This window comes from Ambystoma mexicanum, chromosome 4p, assembly GCF_040938575.1.
Source record: "Ambystoma mexicanum isolate Mex_15411 chromosome 4p, UKY_AmexF1_1, whole genome shotgun sequence".
NCBI lineage: Eukaryota > Metazoa > Chordata > Amphibia > Caudata > Ambystomatidae > Ambystoma > Ambystoma mexicanum.
In genome coordinates this window covers 990,971,148-990,987,644 of record NC_090927.1, presented here as the reverse complement: position 1 = coordinate 990,987,644, position 16,497 = coordinate 990,971,148, and positions in this window count along the sequence as shown.

The window sequence follows — 16,497 nt, the reverse complement described above, 5'->3', positions numbered from 1 at the left end:
TGACGAAGTTTCTAGCCAAGTCTGATCTATGAAAGTGTCATCCAAATGGGTGCTCCCCTGCTCTTCCAGAACCATCAAGGACCACATTGACACCCTGGCTCCAGCCTTGGCCGATTTCTGCAATCACTCTTTTTGCCACTGGATCTTTCCCCTCTCTCCTCAAGCACTCCCATGTGCATCCCCTCCTTAAAAACTCTTCTGACGATCCTACCTGTCTGGCAAACTGTCACCCTATCTCTATCACTCCTTTTCTGGGCAAACTCCTGGAAAAGCTGGCCATCTCCCAGCTTACTATCCACACTGAATCTGCTGGTTGTCTCCATGACCATCAGTCTGGCTTCAGAGCAGCCAGAGGCAAATAAACTGGTCTCCTGAACACCTGTGAAGATCTGCTCATGAATCTCGATTCTAGCCTTCCTTCTGTCCTTATCCTCCTTGACCTTTCCTCTGTTTTTGACACAGTCAATCACACCATCCTGATTAATCGACTCTGTGAGAACCTGGGCATCACCGATCAGGCCCTGAAGTGGTTGTCCTCCTTCCTCCTTGACCGACCCTCCCAGGTCCAACTTGGGTCCTTTCTCTCCACCACTTATCTCTCCACATGTGGTGTTCCCTAGAGCTCTAACCTTTACCCCTGGTCTTTCAATGTCTGCTTGGCCCCTTTGGCTCACCTTATCTCTACCTTCTCCTCTAACTTTCAGTGTTATGCGGATGACACTCAGCTCTCTTTCAGGCTCCCCTCAGCCTCCTCTCCTCCCTCGTTCATTCCTGACTATCTGCGATTCAGGAGCGGTGCACCGCTAATAATCTCTGCCTTAATGCCAGTAAGACTGAGATCCTTCTCATTGGGACTCCTGCTCCCCCTTTCCCTCTCTCACTATGGCCGCCCTCCTTGGGCGCTCTTTCTTCGCCTTCCTGTGAGGCAAAAAACATTGGCGCCATCTATGACTCCACTCTCTCCTTCTCTCCGCACATCATGGACTTTCCCAAGAAGGCCCACTACCAGCTGCTCCTCCTCAGAGGTATTCCTCCTTTTCTCACTTTCCCCCAGAAGCTCACTGTCTCCAGAGCTCTGGTTCTCTCTAGGTGATTCAATCTGCCTTCCTCTATTCTCCTCCCTCTGTAACTAATCCAGAACAGGACTGCAAGACCTGTCCTTGGCCTCAGGCCCAGGGATTGTATCTCTCCAGCCCTGAAATTTCTCCACTGTCTCCCGGTGGTTGCAAGGATCAACTTCAAGACCCTCTCCAACATCCACAAGGTCTTCTGGGGCTGGGGCCTGCACTACATTCAACCCTCTCTTCCAAAACACCTTCCTCCTTGAGCCGTTCGCTCAGCCACCTCCAACTCTCTAATGGTCAGACGCTGCCTCCAGACCTACTGCGCTCTTAGGGACTGTAACCCAACAGTCCCCCACCTCTTTGCACTTAACCAGAGCTGTGCTGCCCTGGCTGCACTTACTCATAGCGATGCTGCCCTGACTGCACTTCCCTTTTCCCTCTCCCCACCATCTTCCCCTCTCCCTCTGTATTTTGCAGTATGGCACTTGCACTATCTGTATAGCACAAGGCCTAGTAAGATCATTTGTTTTTGTCATCCCTCTGTCTTCCCTCCCTTGTCTTGTCGCGCCTAGAAACACTTGTGTACAGCAGCATTATAATTGACATCATATCATATCATATTATGTACTATACCAATTAATGGCACACAAGTACATAGACACGGTTGCAAAGATGGACCAGCTTGTCATGTCCCTATTTAAGTGTCTAGGAAAATTAAAACACAGACAAATACAGCTACACATTGACCCAGCAATTAAACCCGTGGGATAAAAGCATATCGGTGAATGTTCAGAGACAGGTACAGGATGAGTTCCATAAGCTATTTGAATAAGACATCATCGAGCCTGCATCTGGACCAACACTGAGAATGTCACTCATCATACCCATACCAAAAAGAGGGTCGGATGCTATCCGACCATGCATGGACATGAGACGGGCCAACCAAGCAATCAAGATGGAACGCCATCAAGCCCCACGCATCACATACATGATAGACTTGTTAAATGGGGCCAAAGCTTTTTCGAAACTAGATCTTAACAAGGGTTACCATCAGCTAGAGCTAAGGTCAGAATCAAAATATGTCGCCACATTCGTGATGCACCTGGGGCTGAACCGAAATGAACTGATATTTCAGGCCATCATCGCCCCCACACTCCTACAATTCAGAAAATAACTCAAGACCCAGCTCTTCAAGGAATCTCTTCCCCTCAACACCTAGGCCATCACATCGCCCTTCGCGCCACCTGACTCGCTAGGTGCCATCTGACCCTCTTCTCCCCACCACCCAGCACAGCTGTACCCCTCCTCTATGCCCCTCTGTATCCCACCCCCTGCTGTATAGCTGTTCTGTTGTTACCCCTGAAAATCGCTGCGTTATGCTTATGCATCTGTACTGTTGTATATCTCTGTAAAAGCGCTCCCTTATGTATCTGTATTGTTGTATAGCTCTGTAAAGCACTCTGTTGCTTCTTGAAGCTAGGTCTGTGCTCAATCAATACCACAATAATAATAATAATGATGCAGGGGCATGGTTTCAACAAAAAGAGAACTACGGCAGAAGTTCTGGTTTCCCAGACTTGATGTGTGAGTGGAAGAAATGATAAAAAGTGCTCCATATGCTGCATCATAACGCTGACAGCGAGTCCTGAACGCTTACACATGACAGCTCTACTGGATAGGGTCTAGGGCGAGGTGGCAACTGAATTTTTTGGGCCAGTAGATGGCGGTACTTATGTACTAGTGTTGGTAGACAAATACTCAAGATTCTCGGTAGCTCAAGTAGTGCAGTCAACAGCAGCTCATCATGTCATCCCTCCGGTGGACAGGATGTTTACCGCTTATGGTATTCCTCGCGTGGTCAAGTCGAACAATGGGCCCCCATTCACCGGCAAGACTTCAAGATATTCACATAATACATGAGGTTAAGACACAGAAGGGTAACGACGTTGTGGATGCAGGCCAATGGGACCATGGAGAGAATAATGGTCAACTTGAAACGAGCTCTGCAAATAGCTCATCTCACTGGCAAGCCATTTGAACAATTGTTGTATCAGTTACTATGGGACTACCGAAGCACTCCGCATAGCATGACAGGAAGATGTCCCTCGGAGGTCATTTTTGGGCAGAACATATAAACTCGGATACCCTATGCCAAAACCATCCGACACCTACCTCGAAGACGATAGCGTGAGATGCAGGAATGCAATAGCGAAAGGGAAAATGAAGAGATACGCAGATGGAAAACCATGCGCCAAGAAATCGTGTTTAGAGATCGGGGATGCGGTAGTTGTGAAACACCTCCAAACACACACGCACACAACAGCATATCATGAGGACCCCTTGACAATAATTTGAAAGTAAGGATCGATGGAAACGGCTGAAGGAGATCATCGTTAAGTAACCTGAACCTCCTCGCACTTCAAGAAACTACAAGGGGAGGAATGGACACACACGGCTCACGAGGAGAGTGCTGAAGATCCATATTTGTCAGAAGACCTGTATCAAGGAGATGTCGAAGATTCTAAGAGCGAAAGTTGGGAAGACCCGGAAGAGGGGACGCTCAAACCCAGAGAAAGAGTTTGTCAGGAGAGGCCACAGAGGGCGCAAGTGAGAACTCATCGGGTTATTGAAGAAATGGGATAAGTGGACCACTGGGGGAAGTTGTGGTGTCGGGATGAGTGATTTGGGATGTGCACTCTAATTTTGGGAATGTGGCGGGCATAAAGGAGGAGGAGGAAGGGAAGTGGCGGAAGAGGGCCCGGGGAGTTACAGCGAGATGCTGCGAGAATAAAGATGTGTCGAATTCACGCTCCTGTTTCCGGGCCCTTCCTAGACGAGGGGGCGCCGTGTGGGGGAATAAATAAAGAGGCACCGTGTGTGGAGGTGCACGCACACGGGTGCTGACACATGCTCTTTTATAGAGGGTGGCTTAGGCATTGCTTTTATGTTAGTGCGTCATGTGTGGCTGTTTAAAAGCTTATGCCTTTGACATTCCTCTATTGAGAGGATTATCTGCCCTCAGCCCACGTTACCAAAGTAAGGCAGAGGAGGTGTACTATACACCTTTGTCTATTTACTTTCATGACTGAAACACCTACGAGCCAAGGTGTGATACAGGTTTGGCAGGGCACATAGAGGCCCTTTGTCCCCACAGCCCTTGCATTTTACATCTTCTGGCCAGAAAGTGATTTCCTCACATCTACTACTGAAAGGTGCCTGGAAGAGCCTCGCGCTTTGGGAGGAGATTCTGTGGCTGTGCCCTTTAATAAACCACCTGCTGATTAACCTGCTTGACATCCAACCAGACTGAGTTACCTTTCTTCCTCGTTTTACTTTCTCGAAGTGCTATTGGTAAGAAAACACCACATTGCTTTGTTTCACGGGTTGGACACTTTCCAAGAGGAACTCGATGGAGTCTTCCTCCAGGGCACAAACACTGCACAGTGTTTCCCTGTGGCGTGCTCTTTCACAGCATCAGGTGTGTGCCTAGCATTGTGCACCTTCGAGCGGCCAAACAATCACAATACTTTTTTTTTTTTTTTTTTTTTTTTATTGTATATGGTTTACAAAAAACCTTTACAAATAGAACAAACTTTATAATTAAAAAAAACAAAATAGTAAAAAAAGAAAGAGATAAACATTCATTGCTTTGCATTTGCATTTGAAAAAAGAAGAAAAAGAAAATACCCGCTAAAGAAATACGAAATAACAGATTTACATAAGTTGCAAGAGTTAGCAAATTTTACAGAAAAGGGACAGACAATAGATAATCAACCGGTTTCAGATTTGAAATTTGATTGTCTAAGATTAGTCAAGTCAATATAAAGTACTAGTTACAGAGAATAACAGATAGAATAAATACAAGGTATAAAATATGAAATACATTGCTCATATTAAAAAACACTGTGCTCCTATAGTAAAAAAATTCATAGTTCCAAGAATAGGAGCAAAAATCAGACCAAAGGGGCATATAGGTCAAGGGCTCTAATAAAGCCCGCCACAGCCAGACCAACCTTGATGTTCGAGATTGAGAGACATTGTGACCAAATCCAATTGTCTACCCCAAGTCGCCCCATAACATTAAAAATGCCTAGATATTTGTCCCTTAAAGAGGTCAAAGCCTTGCAATCAAGAATGAGATGCCGAGAAGTTTCAGTGACCCCCAAAAGTTTGCAAAAACGACAGGTGGGATCCAAATCAGAAAACTTCTTCCTTTTACGTAGGACTTCCCGAGTGGGAAGAAGGTTCCATCTGAGTTTTATAAGAAGAGAGCGGTAGTGTCTATTAGGAAATTGGAACAAAATAAAGGACATCACACCTCTCTTCTTATGATCAAATTGAAGATCACTCAGTGAGGAATAACCATGAAGTTTTTCGATAGTGTTACTCCAATCATGGCTGAACAGAGACTCCTTTACCTTGTTAGGGTTTGTAAGTAATGTGTCCCTGTCGGAGGATATATCCATCAGGGTCTTATCGCAGAGAGTGGAGAAAAGATGGAGATATATGTTGTGGCCCGAGTGTGTCTGGGAAAAAATCATGTGGCCCACATCAGCATATAAAGTATCGGGTCTGGGGGAAAGCAAGGCTCAGAACAATGAGAGAACCTTCCAAAGAATCCTAGCTCGTAGAGAAACCAGACCCAACTCATATCTAATGGCAACAGTAGGAATTGAATTGGGCAGTTTTAAAACTTTCCTCCAGTAAATACCCTCAAGAGAGTCCCAGAAGGGCAGAAGTGTAAGGTAATGGAGTTCCATACCATACAATAACTTTGGAGTCACCTTACCCTTGAAAAAGTCTACCACAGGTTTAAGGGAAAACGTACAATATTTATTCTCCAAAGTACGTGATTGGGAGATGAGAGGGAGCAGTTTCTGTCTAAGAAATCGTCTCAGTTCTATCACCGATGGTTGGGCCAAGATCAAAAAGCCCAAATAGACGATTTTGTTAACTCGAGAAATGTTTGTTCCCCCCATTTTCCATACTTTGTTGTTTCGGGTTCTCCCCTTTGAGAATTCCATGATACGTGTTTTACCAGGATTGATCTTCAGCCCATTTAGCAGTGCATACTGTTCAAATTTACACAGGAGCCTCTGCAGGCCCACTTTGGTCTGGTCGAACAAGAGAAAGTCATCGGCATATGCCAACCATGAGAATCTCAGGTCCCCAAGTTTAGCACTCACCATGCCTGCATTTTTCAGGAAGTTATCCACATCCGCCAAATAGAGGATAAATAGACAGGGAGCTAACGAGCAACCCTGTCTCACCCCGATACGCGTCCTAATCCTCCTAGAGAGAGTACCAGCCAAATCGAGCCTGATGTGTACCCCCGAGTTTTCATAGAGGGCCATAATGAGAGAAAGGAGGCCCGCCGGGATGCCCCATTTAGTTAATTTTTCCCATAATCTGGATCTAATGACCAGATCAAATGCATTGGATAAATCAATTGAGGCGACATACAAAGGACCATCAGATTTTCCCCAGGAAGAGGTCTGAAGGGCAGTTATAATAAGACCATTGAGATTGGTAGAGTGGCCGGCCCTGAAGCCAGTTTGGTATTTGGGGAGAATATGATTGTCCCTAATCCATATGTTAAGATGGGAGAGGAGCAGAGAAGCAAAAACAATCACAATACATTTCTGGTCATGTAGCACAGTAATCAATACAGTGAGCTATTTAAGAAATCGGTTTTATTCTTCAACTTCTTGGTCATAAAGCAATGCTTCTGCAGTTGCATTGAGCCTCATTCTGAATTTGGCAGTGCAGTAAATAATTCCTTTGCTGGCACTTTTTTGTGGTGGCCAAATTTACACCAGTTTTACCGCACCACCAAATTACAAGTTTAACCTTAAAGTGGATTTACCTCCGGCAACGTGGTGGAGACAAATCTAACACTTTACCTCCATAAAGAGGTGGATTTACCTGGGAAGCATTACATGGGATGTTAAATCCAGCATATCTCAAATGGGGCTTGACACCATCATGCCACCACTTGCAACACAACAGTAAATCCACTAGGCCAAGTGGTGGTAAGGATAACCACATTTGGCACTATTACTCGGAATGTGGCCCTTAGCCTTGCCCGACTCTGCCTAAATCCGCTCCGGTTTCACATTTTTCCTACTGCTAGAGCTGGAGACAAGACAGCATGTTCAGCCTGGAATGAGTTGATAGATCTAAAAGCTCAGCATCCAGGACACTACAGAGGGCTTATCCCTTCATTTACACAACAAAAAGTAAAACATAGCTCTCACCTCCCACATGACAATCCCTCCCAAAGTGTTGCTCCTTTCAAGCCTTGTAAGTAGAACGCCCACATACATCGTTATAACATTATACGTCCAAAGGAACTCCACTGAAACAACTCAAAAGTCTACCTCAACCCTTAAAACATTAAAGGAAGGGGCAGGGAGACAGGCAGTCACAAGACGCAGGTGGGTGAGAACACACCCTCATTCACCCGCCCAGCGGATCAAACAGCTCCACAACCATGAGGCAGATCCCATGAAACTGATAACGTTAATGTCCATCAATTCCGCCTCATTTGATGTTACATGCGAGCGTGGGCAGTGGTGCGGATTAAATGCCTTCATATCAGACTGCAGGTCCACAGCCAGTTGAATCCACCGTATAACTCCTGAAGTCATGTATTTAGCTGTTGAGTTTCTGGTATGCACCACCCACCTGAGACCATATTTCCTGTCAGCATGGGCTGCCATTGGCCCTCATTATACGTTTGCTGGTATCCTGCCCCTAATTCTGATAGGATACTGGCAAACAGAGTGACTGTTAGCGGCACCTGATATGCCGGAATGATCTGCATATTACAAGTGCTGGCAACGGTAGGTAAATCCCCATTCCATAGGACTGCATGTGGGGATTGCTGGTATTACTGGCACCAGTAATATCGTTGACGGCTATTACAGCTGTTTTTTGATGGTGGGGTGTCTGAGTTACCTCCAGTTCCTGGCTGGAGGTAGCTCAGGTACCCCACCAACAAACTTGTACTCTGCCGGTCCAGAAAGGCACTGGTAAACAGAATTACTGACATGTTAATTCCAGGCCGGCAGAGTTGCAATGAGGCCCATTGTGAGCTGCTCTGATGACCCGCCTGGAAAAGTGTAACCACGGCACTGGTACCCCATCATTGATAGTGATGTCCACAAGGGGACATTTCTGAAGACTGTTGGGCTGGGCAGCACTACCGACTTGGGCATTTCGGTTTCCTTCTTCACAGGCCTCTAATAAGAAGCATACATGCTCCTTCCATGGACAATCCTCCTGAGTTTCATTTGTTGGCTACAGACCTTCCCTAGTGGTCTCGCCAAGAAATGCCATCCACTTCATAACTCCAGACTAGTGAGCTACTTTCACCTTTACACTCTGCAACTCCCCTCCGGGCAGTGGGCACGTGCCATATTCAGCAGTGCCATATACAGCACTCAGGGCCTGCAAATGCATCAACTGCATCCTCCTTTGAACACATCCAATTATTGATTATATTCAATATTGTCATTCTTTACCAATCTCTGGCTAAAAAGGGTGTGCTTTCCAATGAACAGACTCCATAACCTTCCATTCACCACACCTACACTTTTCCCCGGGAACAGTTGTCGTCGCCTCAGTTACCGAATAATCACAAAATTTCATTGCAGTCATTATCTGACTCCCAGCAAATCCTTGCCCAGGCAGACGCTCTGCATGTCACCTCACCTTAGTCTAACAACCATTTGCTCACCCATACCCTCACCATAAAACCTTCCCCGATTACTATCTGTTCTCCCATGACCATACATATCGCCTCTTCTGAAACCTTACAAACAAAACTGCTATACAAGTACAAATTGTTCTCTTCTGGTGTCACTCTTCCTCAACTCTGGGAAGGTCCATGGAGCAGTCCGTGATATCCTCACCTCAGCCCCTACCCTCCTAACCTTCATCAAATGGTCCCTTTCTATCTCTTTCAACCTTTTGAAGCTCAATTGGCTCGCATCAGCACAAAAGGCTGACGCAAAGGCCATTGGGCCTGTTTGGACAGTGCAGATTTGTGTTTGAGAAATGGTGGCTCACATAAGGTCCATTGGGGTTCTATTATTTGGGAGGTGCTCCTTAAGGTCAGTCGTTGCCCAGTTATTATTTTCTAATTTTTGAACGATGATCACCTACTGTGTCAGTTGTTTGCCCTGAATATGGACAAAGGCATTCTCCCTTCTCTACATAAAAGTTGTATTATTGATATTGATATGCCCACACCTGGATCGCTCTTTGACCTGGTGAACTCAGGTGCACCTTGGACAATTATAGGTCCGCTGCCGCTAATGAAGCCAGGATCGTTGATCTTATAATAGATGGGGATCTCATGACGAGGTTGGTGGTAACCTGGTGGTAATTGCACTGGGATATCGCCAATGCAAATAGCATTACCGCTAACCGGTCCAGCGCTATTAGCGCCGGATCACGAGTAGCGGTAAGGTGGCAAATCCCCATCCCCCATTGGGTCCTTTGGACCCAATGGTGTGTTTCGGCGCTCTTAGCACAGCGCTAATAGAGCTGAAAGAGGGCAGAAAGTGGAGATTTTTACCTCCAGCAAACAGCTGGAGGTAAAACTCCAGCTTTCTGCCCAACTTGTGATTGGGCCAACCCTTAAATGTGGTGGTAATAACGTATTTTTGTCAACTTGTTTTTTATTAAATGTACAATGCACCACAGAAAACAAAACAAAGTCATAGCACAGGTACAGGTCAGCCTCACAAGCTTCAACATTCACATTCTAGATCGCATGCCTTACATTAAGGGGTGCAGTAGTCGCTCATGCCATCTATGTACAACTTAATCAGACCACAGAAGTCAAATATCTAGTGTGTACATGTGTCGTATCCTGAACCCAGTAATCAAGCATTGGCAGTTGTTTCATTATCCAATGTGATTAATTACACCTTGAGTTTAGCCACCCCCCACAAAACTACCATTCAATCCTACATCACATCTTTGCATCACCAATAGACACCTCTCTGGGGAACGTGGGAAATGTCTACCCAATATGCACGTCAACGTCTGTGTCACCTCCACAATACTACAATTGTTGGCCAAAGCCATGTCAAATGCAAGAATTCCGCCACTCCGGCCTCACCGTGGACAAGACAAGAAGTTGACCTATAATTGTCCATACTTTGCAGCAAAGCAGGTGTGTAGTATAACCTATGAACATACTTCTAGTGCATTGCACACAGTTTATGGCTGAGAGATATGGGCCTCATTACGACCCTCGCGGTAGGGGGTTAACAGGGCCGGTAGAGCTGCCGGCCCCGTTAAAACTCTACTTCCTCATTAACAAATCAGGCGTCCTTAGCGGGTCCCAAGAGCAGACCAGGATGCTAACAACGGGCCCGTCATTAACAGGCCCGTTGTTAGCATCATCTCCATTTCCATTGAGCCCTATGGGGGCTGAAATGGGAATGGGGATGTACCAGGTCCGGGTTCCTTGAATGGGGAAATACCGGGCCCTCGAAGGGTGGAATGGCCTGGTATTTTCCCATTCAGAGAACCTGGACCCGGTACCCGGAATGGGGGTAGCCATGCTGCAAAAAGCAGCATGGTTACCTCCAGGGTCGTAATGAGGCCCATGGTCGTGGGTAGTCCAGTCTTCTTCACATAACGAAGAGTCTAATTCGGCTTTGCCCTTACTCAACCCTTTTGGCACAACCATTATCTTGTCCTTCTGAATATGTGTATACATTCTAGATCTCAGTTGGGCAGCTGAACCAGTATTTATCATCAGGAGCACCATGTTGAAGGTGTGTGGCAGCTTAGGGAAGTCTTGCCATCTAGAGTTCAGTGTGTCCCGCGTCCTATGATATAGGAGCCAAAGCTCAGCCCCATGCATGTCAAACAGAAGAATGGTCTTCAGAGTAAGGAACTCACTGCTAACCAATACGTTCCCCCAGTTATCTGTCACAGTCCTGAGCCAATGTTTTTGCAGTCCTGTATCCCCAGTTAATTCTATATCAGCTGAGTTCCTTGTCTTTAAGGAAGGGGAGAATAGCGTATTATATTTTAAAATGTGTGTTCCTGCTCACTTCGATACCAAATGTATCATCTGGACAGGATTCTCAGGTTTCTGATGAAATTATATGAATGGTTATTCATAACGTGCTTAATACCCTGAGGTTTCTAAGCGCGGACCCCGGGATCGAACCTGTGTTGCTCTGTGTTGTCTTGTTAGCCAAGGCAAGCATGTTGCCCCTGAGCTATCCTCCACTACTGTAGAATTAAGAGTTTATGCTGCATGCAGTCACTTCTCTGCATGTACGTGTGGAAATCCCTCCTCTTCTTGAAACCAATGATAAGCAAAGCAAGTTGATACCGTTTCGCACTCCCCTCAAAACCCTGAGATTTACCTGGCAAAACCTTAACATCATGCTCTGATTCCTTGATTGTCTTGGCCAGGGACAAGAGGTCGCCCCCTGCTGTTCCCAGTTGTCTCTCCACCTCTTGGGTCAGCTCACCCAGACTCATCTGGATGCTGTCCACTCTTGTGGCAATAGCAACCATCTTCGTGCTAATTCTGCATGAGCTGAATTCAGTTCTGCCATTACTTCAGCCATGTTAATGGCGCTGTCCTCACCAGCCTGCTCCTCACACCTAGCAGCCATTGTGACACCTCTGCCATTCCCCTCAGCCATTTTCTGGAATGTGAATTGTTTGATCTCTGTCTGCCTTTGGGTTGTGCTTTTTTATGGTTGTTGTGTTTTGACATCCCTCTGGACCTTAGGAGACAGCATTGATGCGGCACATGTCAATTGTGAGTATTTATCCGCTGATCCGGGTACTGTAGCGTCAGGTCTTTGTGGGTTATAGACCCCTAGTTGGAGATAGTCACAAAAATGTCCAAGTAGTACAGCGGGCGGCACTTCCATCACCTGTTGTCCCTCGGAGGAGCAGAACAAGCCCTACAAGCTTGCTGTCCGTGCAGTAGTCCATGCATCATCCTTGATGCAGCACATCTTTCATTGCAAGCAGCTGACCCTCTCCAGTCCATCCTTCTCGCCCACTACTTTAATTTGACTTGTCTTTTTATGAAATGCATTCCTGCTTCCATTTCCTTTGCAAAGCCGGTTGCCTCAGCTTCACCCAACCAAGGATGCCAAGTCAGTGGCCATGAACAGCCGATTACCAGGGCCCAGCCACGGAGCAGCAAAGTCACTCAGCGGCTCTGCCCACACTCTTCCACGCCGAGTGCGCCGTCTCTGCATCACATTCCAGGGGTGATGAAGGACCTTTTGGGGATAGCGCAGGAACCTCCATCTTGGCGTGTCATGGCCTTGCATGACCCCTGGATTTGTTCAATCTGCAGACTCCACGGTCCCAGTCTCTGCACTGCAGGGTCAGTGAGGTCTCGGCAACCTAGACATGCTCACTTTGTTGCGTTAGGCTTGGTTTGGCGCAGCAGTCTTCCATAGTCCGCCAAAGCCAGAAGGGCGCTCTTCTCCATGTCTCCTCTCTTTCAGGCACACATCATGTGACTGAATGTTGCTATTAAGTTGGTTAAGTGATAGGAGCCCTGAGGAAGAGGTACTGAAATGATCTATGGGAAGCTGCTTGATGTTGACGCTCGTCCCTTCCTTTCTGGGATAAACGTTTAGATTTTATATGAGCAAATGTGGGTAAGATAACCAGAGATTCATCAAGGTCCTGCTTTGTCATCAGCCACCCCGGCCCTTCAGAAAGATTTTTAGTAGGCATTCACTCTTTCCTACGTGGCGCGGCTTTAGTTTAATAATTTACTTTTGGGAGATATGAGCTTCTGGATGGACTGCCAAGACAATCCAGAGGCTGATGTGCCTTAGAGAGGCTCGGCCTCACCTCACTGAGGAGGCCCAACAAGGCCGAAACACGTATCTGGGGTTGCTGATGGTACTGTTGTTCAGAGGAGACTTGCCAGGCATTTCGGTGCTGGACTGCCCTTTGGGTGGGACAAAGACTGGTGTGCAAATGGACATCTCTCCTCTGTGAAGGGTGCAGTGAGCTAAAACGTGGTTATAAACCCTCCTGTGTGGATGAAATTCCATAGGACACGGTATTTGACCCATGTACATTTTCTGTAGTGGGGCTCCCACATTCCTTTTCCATTTGGTTTAAAAGTAATTATAAAACTCTTGCAAGGGCCGTTGTGGGGGCTGACTGGTCAATCAGCGGGCTTTACGAGTGGTACAGCCCACGCATTGGCCAGCATGCTACCGGCGGCACCGCAGGACGTACCCAAAGTCAACTGCCTGCAAACGGACAAGGTGGATTCATATGCTGTCTGCTGGCTCATGCATGCCCATTTTCATTTTAATAGCAAAGGCTGGTTATACTAGCTTCCTAGACCTGCAATTCAGACCGTACTGGGTGCTACGCTCTCCCACACCTCGTTAAAGGCCTGGGTGCGGGGGCCATATTATCCGGCATGGCTCACACTGCGGGTCTGTAAACCAATAATACAAAACGGCATAAAAAGGGGCTTGATGGGTGTAAAACAGCTGGATACTTGATGGGTGTAAAATATGCATATACTACCCGAAATGTGTGCTGCAATACATTTTTACCTAGTTTGTCCTCCTCCCCCATGTGCTTTAGGACCGCGGACTCAACCCATTGAATCTGTTCACGCGTATTGCATTATTATGCTAAGTACATCATTGCTTTTCCAGAGCCTGAGAAATAAATGAACATAAACCCATTGAAGGCCTCATAATTGGCTCCTGATTTAACTCCAGGAGCCAAATAAGTGGCACGACTCTACATCACAATTTTCTGTGTTGCCCACCTCATGTTGGGACAAGGCTCGCTAGACATTTGAGTACCTTTATTCAGCTTCCCGCGATCCTGTGGAAGGTACAGCAAAAGCATACTAGATTTATAAACGGAGTCACCTTATTCAATCTTTTCCCAAAGGAGTGGATGTGTGGGCAATCATTCATGTCTGCGGGCTTAAAAATAAGAACACTTCCTTGATTCATTCTTGCTGGGTTTTTTGTATGAAAAACATTGAATCGTCCAATGTTGTGCACTTCATAGAAGACATCTAACCCAGCTTTGAACCCAGTAACTGTGGGAATCCTATATCTGTAGGAAAAATGTTTCTAAAGTAGCATGTCTATTCCTGGAACAGTTGGAAAAAGGTCTCCTTTATGGAAATTCCTTTCAGAGGAAAGCAAACAGGAATCCCAGCGTCTGCCAGGTCAGCCGCCCTCCCATAGATACCGGAAACGTGAAACAAAGGGCTCACCTACTCCCAAGAGACCCTAGGTTTGGCCTCCCAGTAAGGCACAAGTACAGAAGCAGCTCAGACCCTGTTAGACCTCTTTGAGCATTCTCAACCGTGCTTGACACGCTTTGTGTCTGTAGGCGACCTGCAGTGCTGCTATTGGCACTCTACAAACTTCGCCCTGCTAACCTGCTCTTCAAGCTGCCAAAACGCTGCTGACTCAACCCATTGAATTGGACCACCCTCACTCAATGCGATCTCTGCACTTGTCATTGGTTACCTGTACGCTGTTAAGTGATTTGTAACATCCTCTGCCACATATGCAAATGAATACTCAGCCCTGCTCCTCCTTTTCTGGTTAACCAAATTATTGAACATACTTCTGTAAAGGACCAACAATCCACTGGTCAACATTATTTGAGTGTCACTGGCTCCACATTTAAGTCCTCTTCGAATTCGAAGCCACAATTTCTGCACTTTTCAAAAAACAATAAAGACCATCTTATTCAATCATTTCTTCCTGTGCTGTATTATTGGATGTGTTAACATCGTGTGCCGCATATCTAAATAAGCACACACCTCTGCTCCTCTGGTGCTGGCCAACAGCATTATTGTTAAGTAACACAAGTGGACAGGGCAATTCCGAATATACTATACGCCTCTTCTATATGCTTTCATATTCAATTTATTTTTCAGTCATGTCAATATAAACGCTATACATTCATAATTTCAAAAGTTATAACAAACAGTGCAAAAATCATAGCCCTAGTAACACAGGTGTACATAAAATACATTACATGTATAATTGATTCTGACTCAAAACAGGGGTGAAATACATCCCATTTCTCAAGCCTAACTTTTTGATAGGGTTAGCTAAATCTCTACCCATGGTTGTTCCGATAGATGTAGTAGTGTATATTTAACACTACTCATGTTCTTAGTTTGTCAACACACAGGTGTTTCGGCCTCTGTAGCAGTTGTGACGTGCTCAGCTTTAAGCAGCCTTCATCAGGACGGAAGAGTCATTTGGTGCCCCTCCCTGAAGGTTCCTGTGTTCTTTAAAATGTTAACTAGATGTAAAAAACGAATATGTGATGTGATCAAGATGGGGTGTATAAAACAGATTTCTTTTCACAGTTTGCTAAATGCTGAACATTTCTTATTTGACCCACAATGGGACACATACTGTGCGTGTGACCTCAAGCCCGTATAGTTGAGTGGATCTGGCTCAGTATCCAATATCACTGATCACTGTCTGAAAATAAATGACCAGTGGTAAGTAGGACTGTGAAAGGCCACATAGGCCTCTAAACGAGTATAAAATATCAGTTTCTCATATTCTGGAGGGTAACAGTTACCTCTTATCTTGGGTTGGATGATGTCCCTTCTGGTGATTCCGGGGAAGTTTGAAATTACACACTCCTAGTTTTAGGGTTGTAGCAAGTGGCACCAGGGACATGGGGCCTCATTCCGAGTACGGCGCTAACCAATGGCGCTATTAACGCCTTGGTTGACGCCGTACCCGGACCGGCAGCGCCTTGGTGGATGGCGGAATTACCGCCCCATTCCAAAGTTGGTGGGGCGGTAATTCCCCATTCACCAAGGCTCTTCCCCATTCCCAAATGAGCCCCCATAGGGCTCAATGGGAATGGGGAAGATGCAAATAACGGTGACCGTTCATTACGGTCACCGTTATTGGCTAGGAGGCCTCTTTGCGCCCTCGACTTTAACACCTGCTCAAAGCAGGCGTTAAGGGCGATGGCGCAAAGGGAACTCCGAGTATGGCGGTAAGGGATCACCGCCACCGGTCTCGTTACCGGTGGCCGCTATCCCTTACTGCCATACTCGGAATGAGGCCCATGGTCTTGTTGCCCCGGAGAACTGAGGCTGTAAAAGAGAACACTGGTTCAGTGTAACTCTAACAAATATTGAAACACCTTGTTTAGTTTAATCAGAAAGTTTGGCATTACGGCATAGTTAAGTACATCCACTCCTGTGTATAGAAATGGAGGGGTTACTGAGCCACGGTATCTCCATGGGTTAATACAGAATAAAGGAGGTGGAGAGGGTGAGACTTTCCCATCTACCCTAAAAGGTATAGTTTCCAGGTGTATTCATGATGCCCAGCCTATTTAATCATTTATCAAAGCATTATGTGCGGGGAACAGGAGGTTGAGGCTC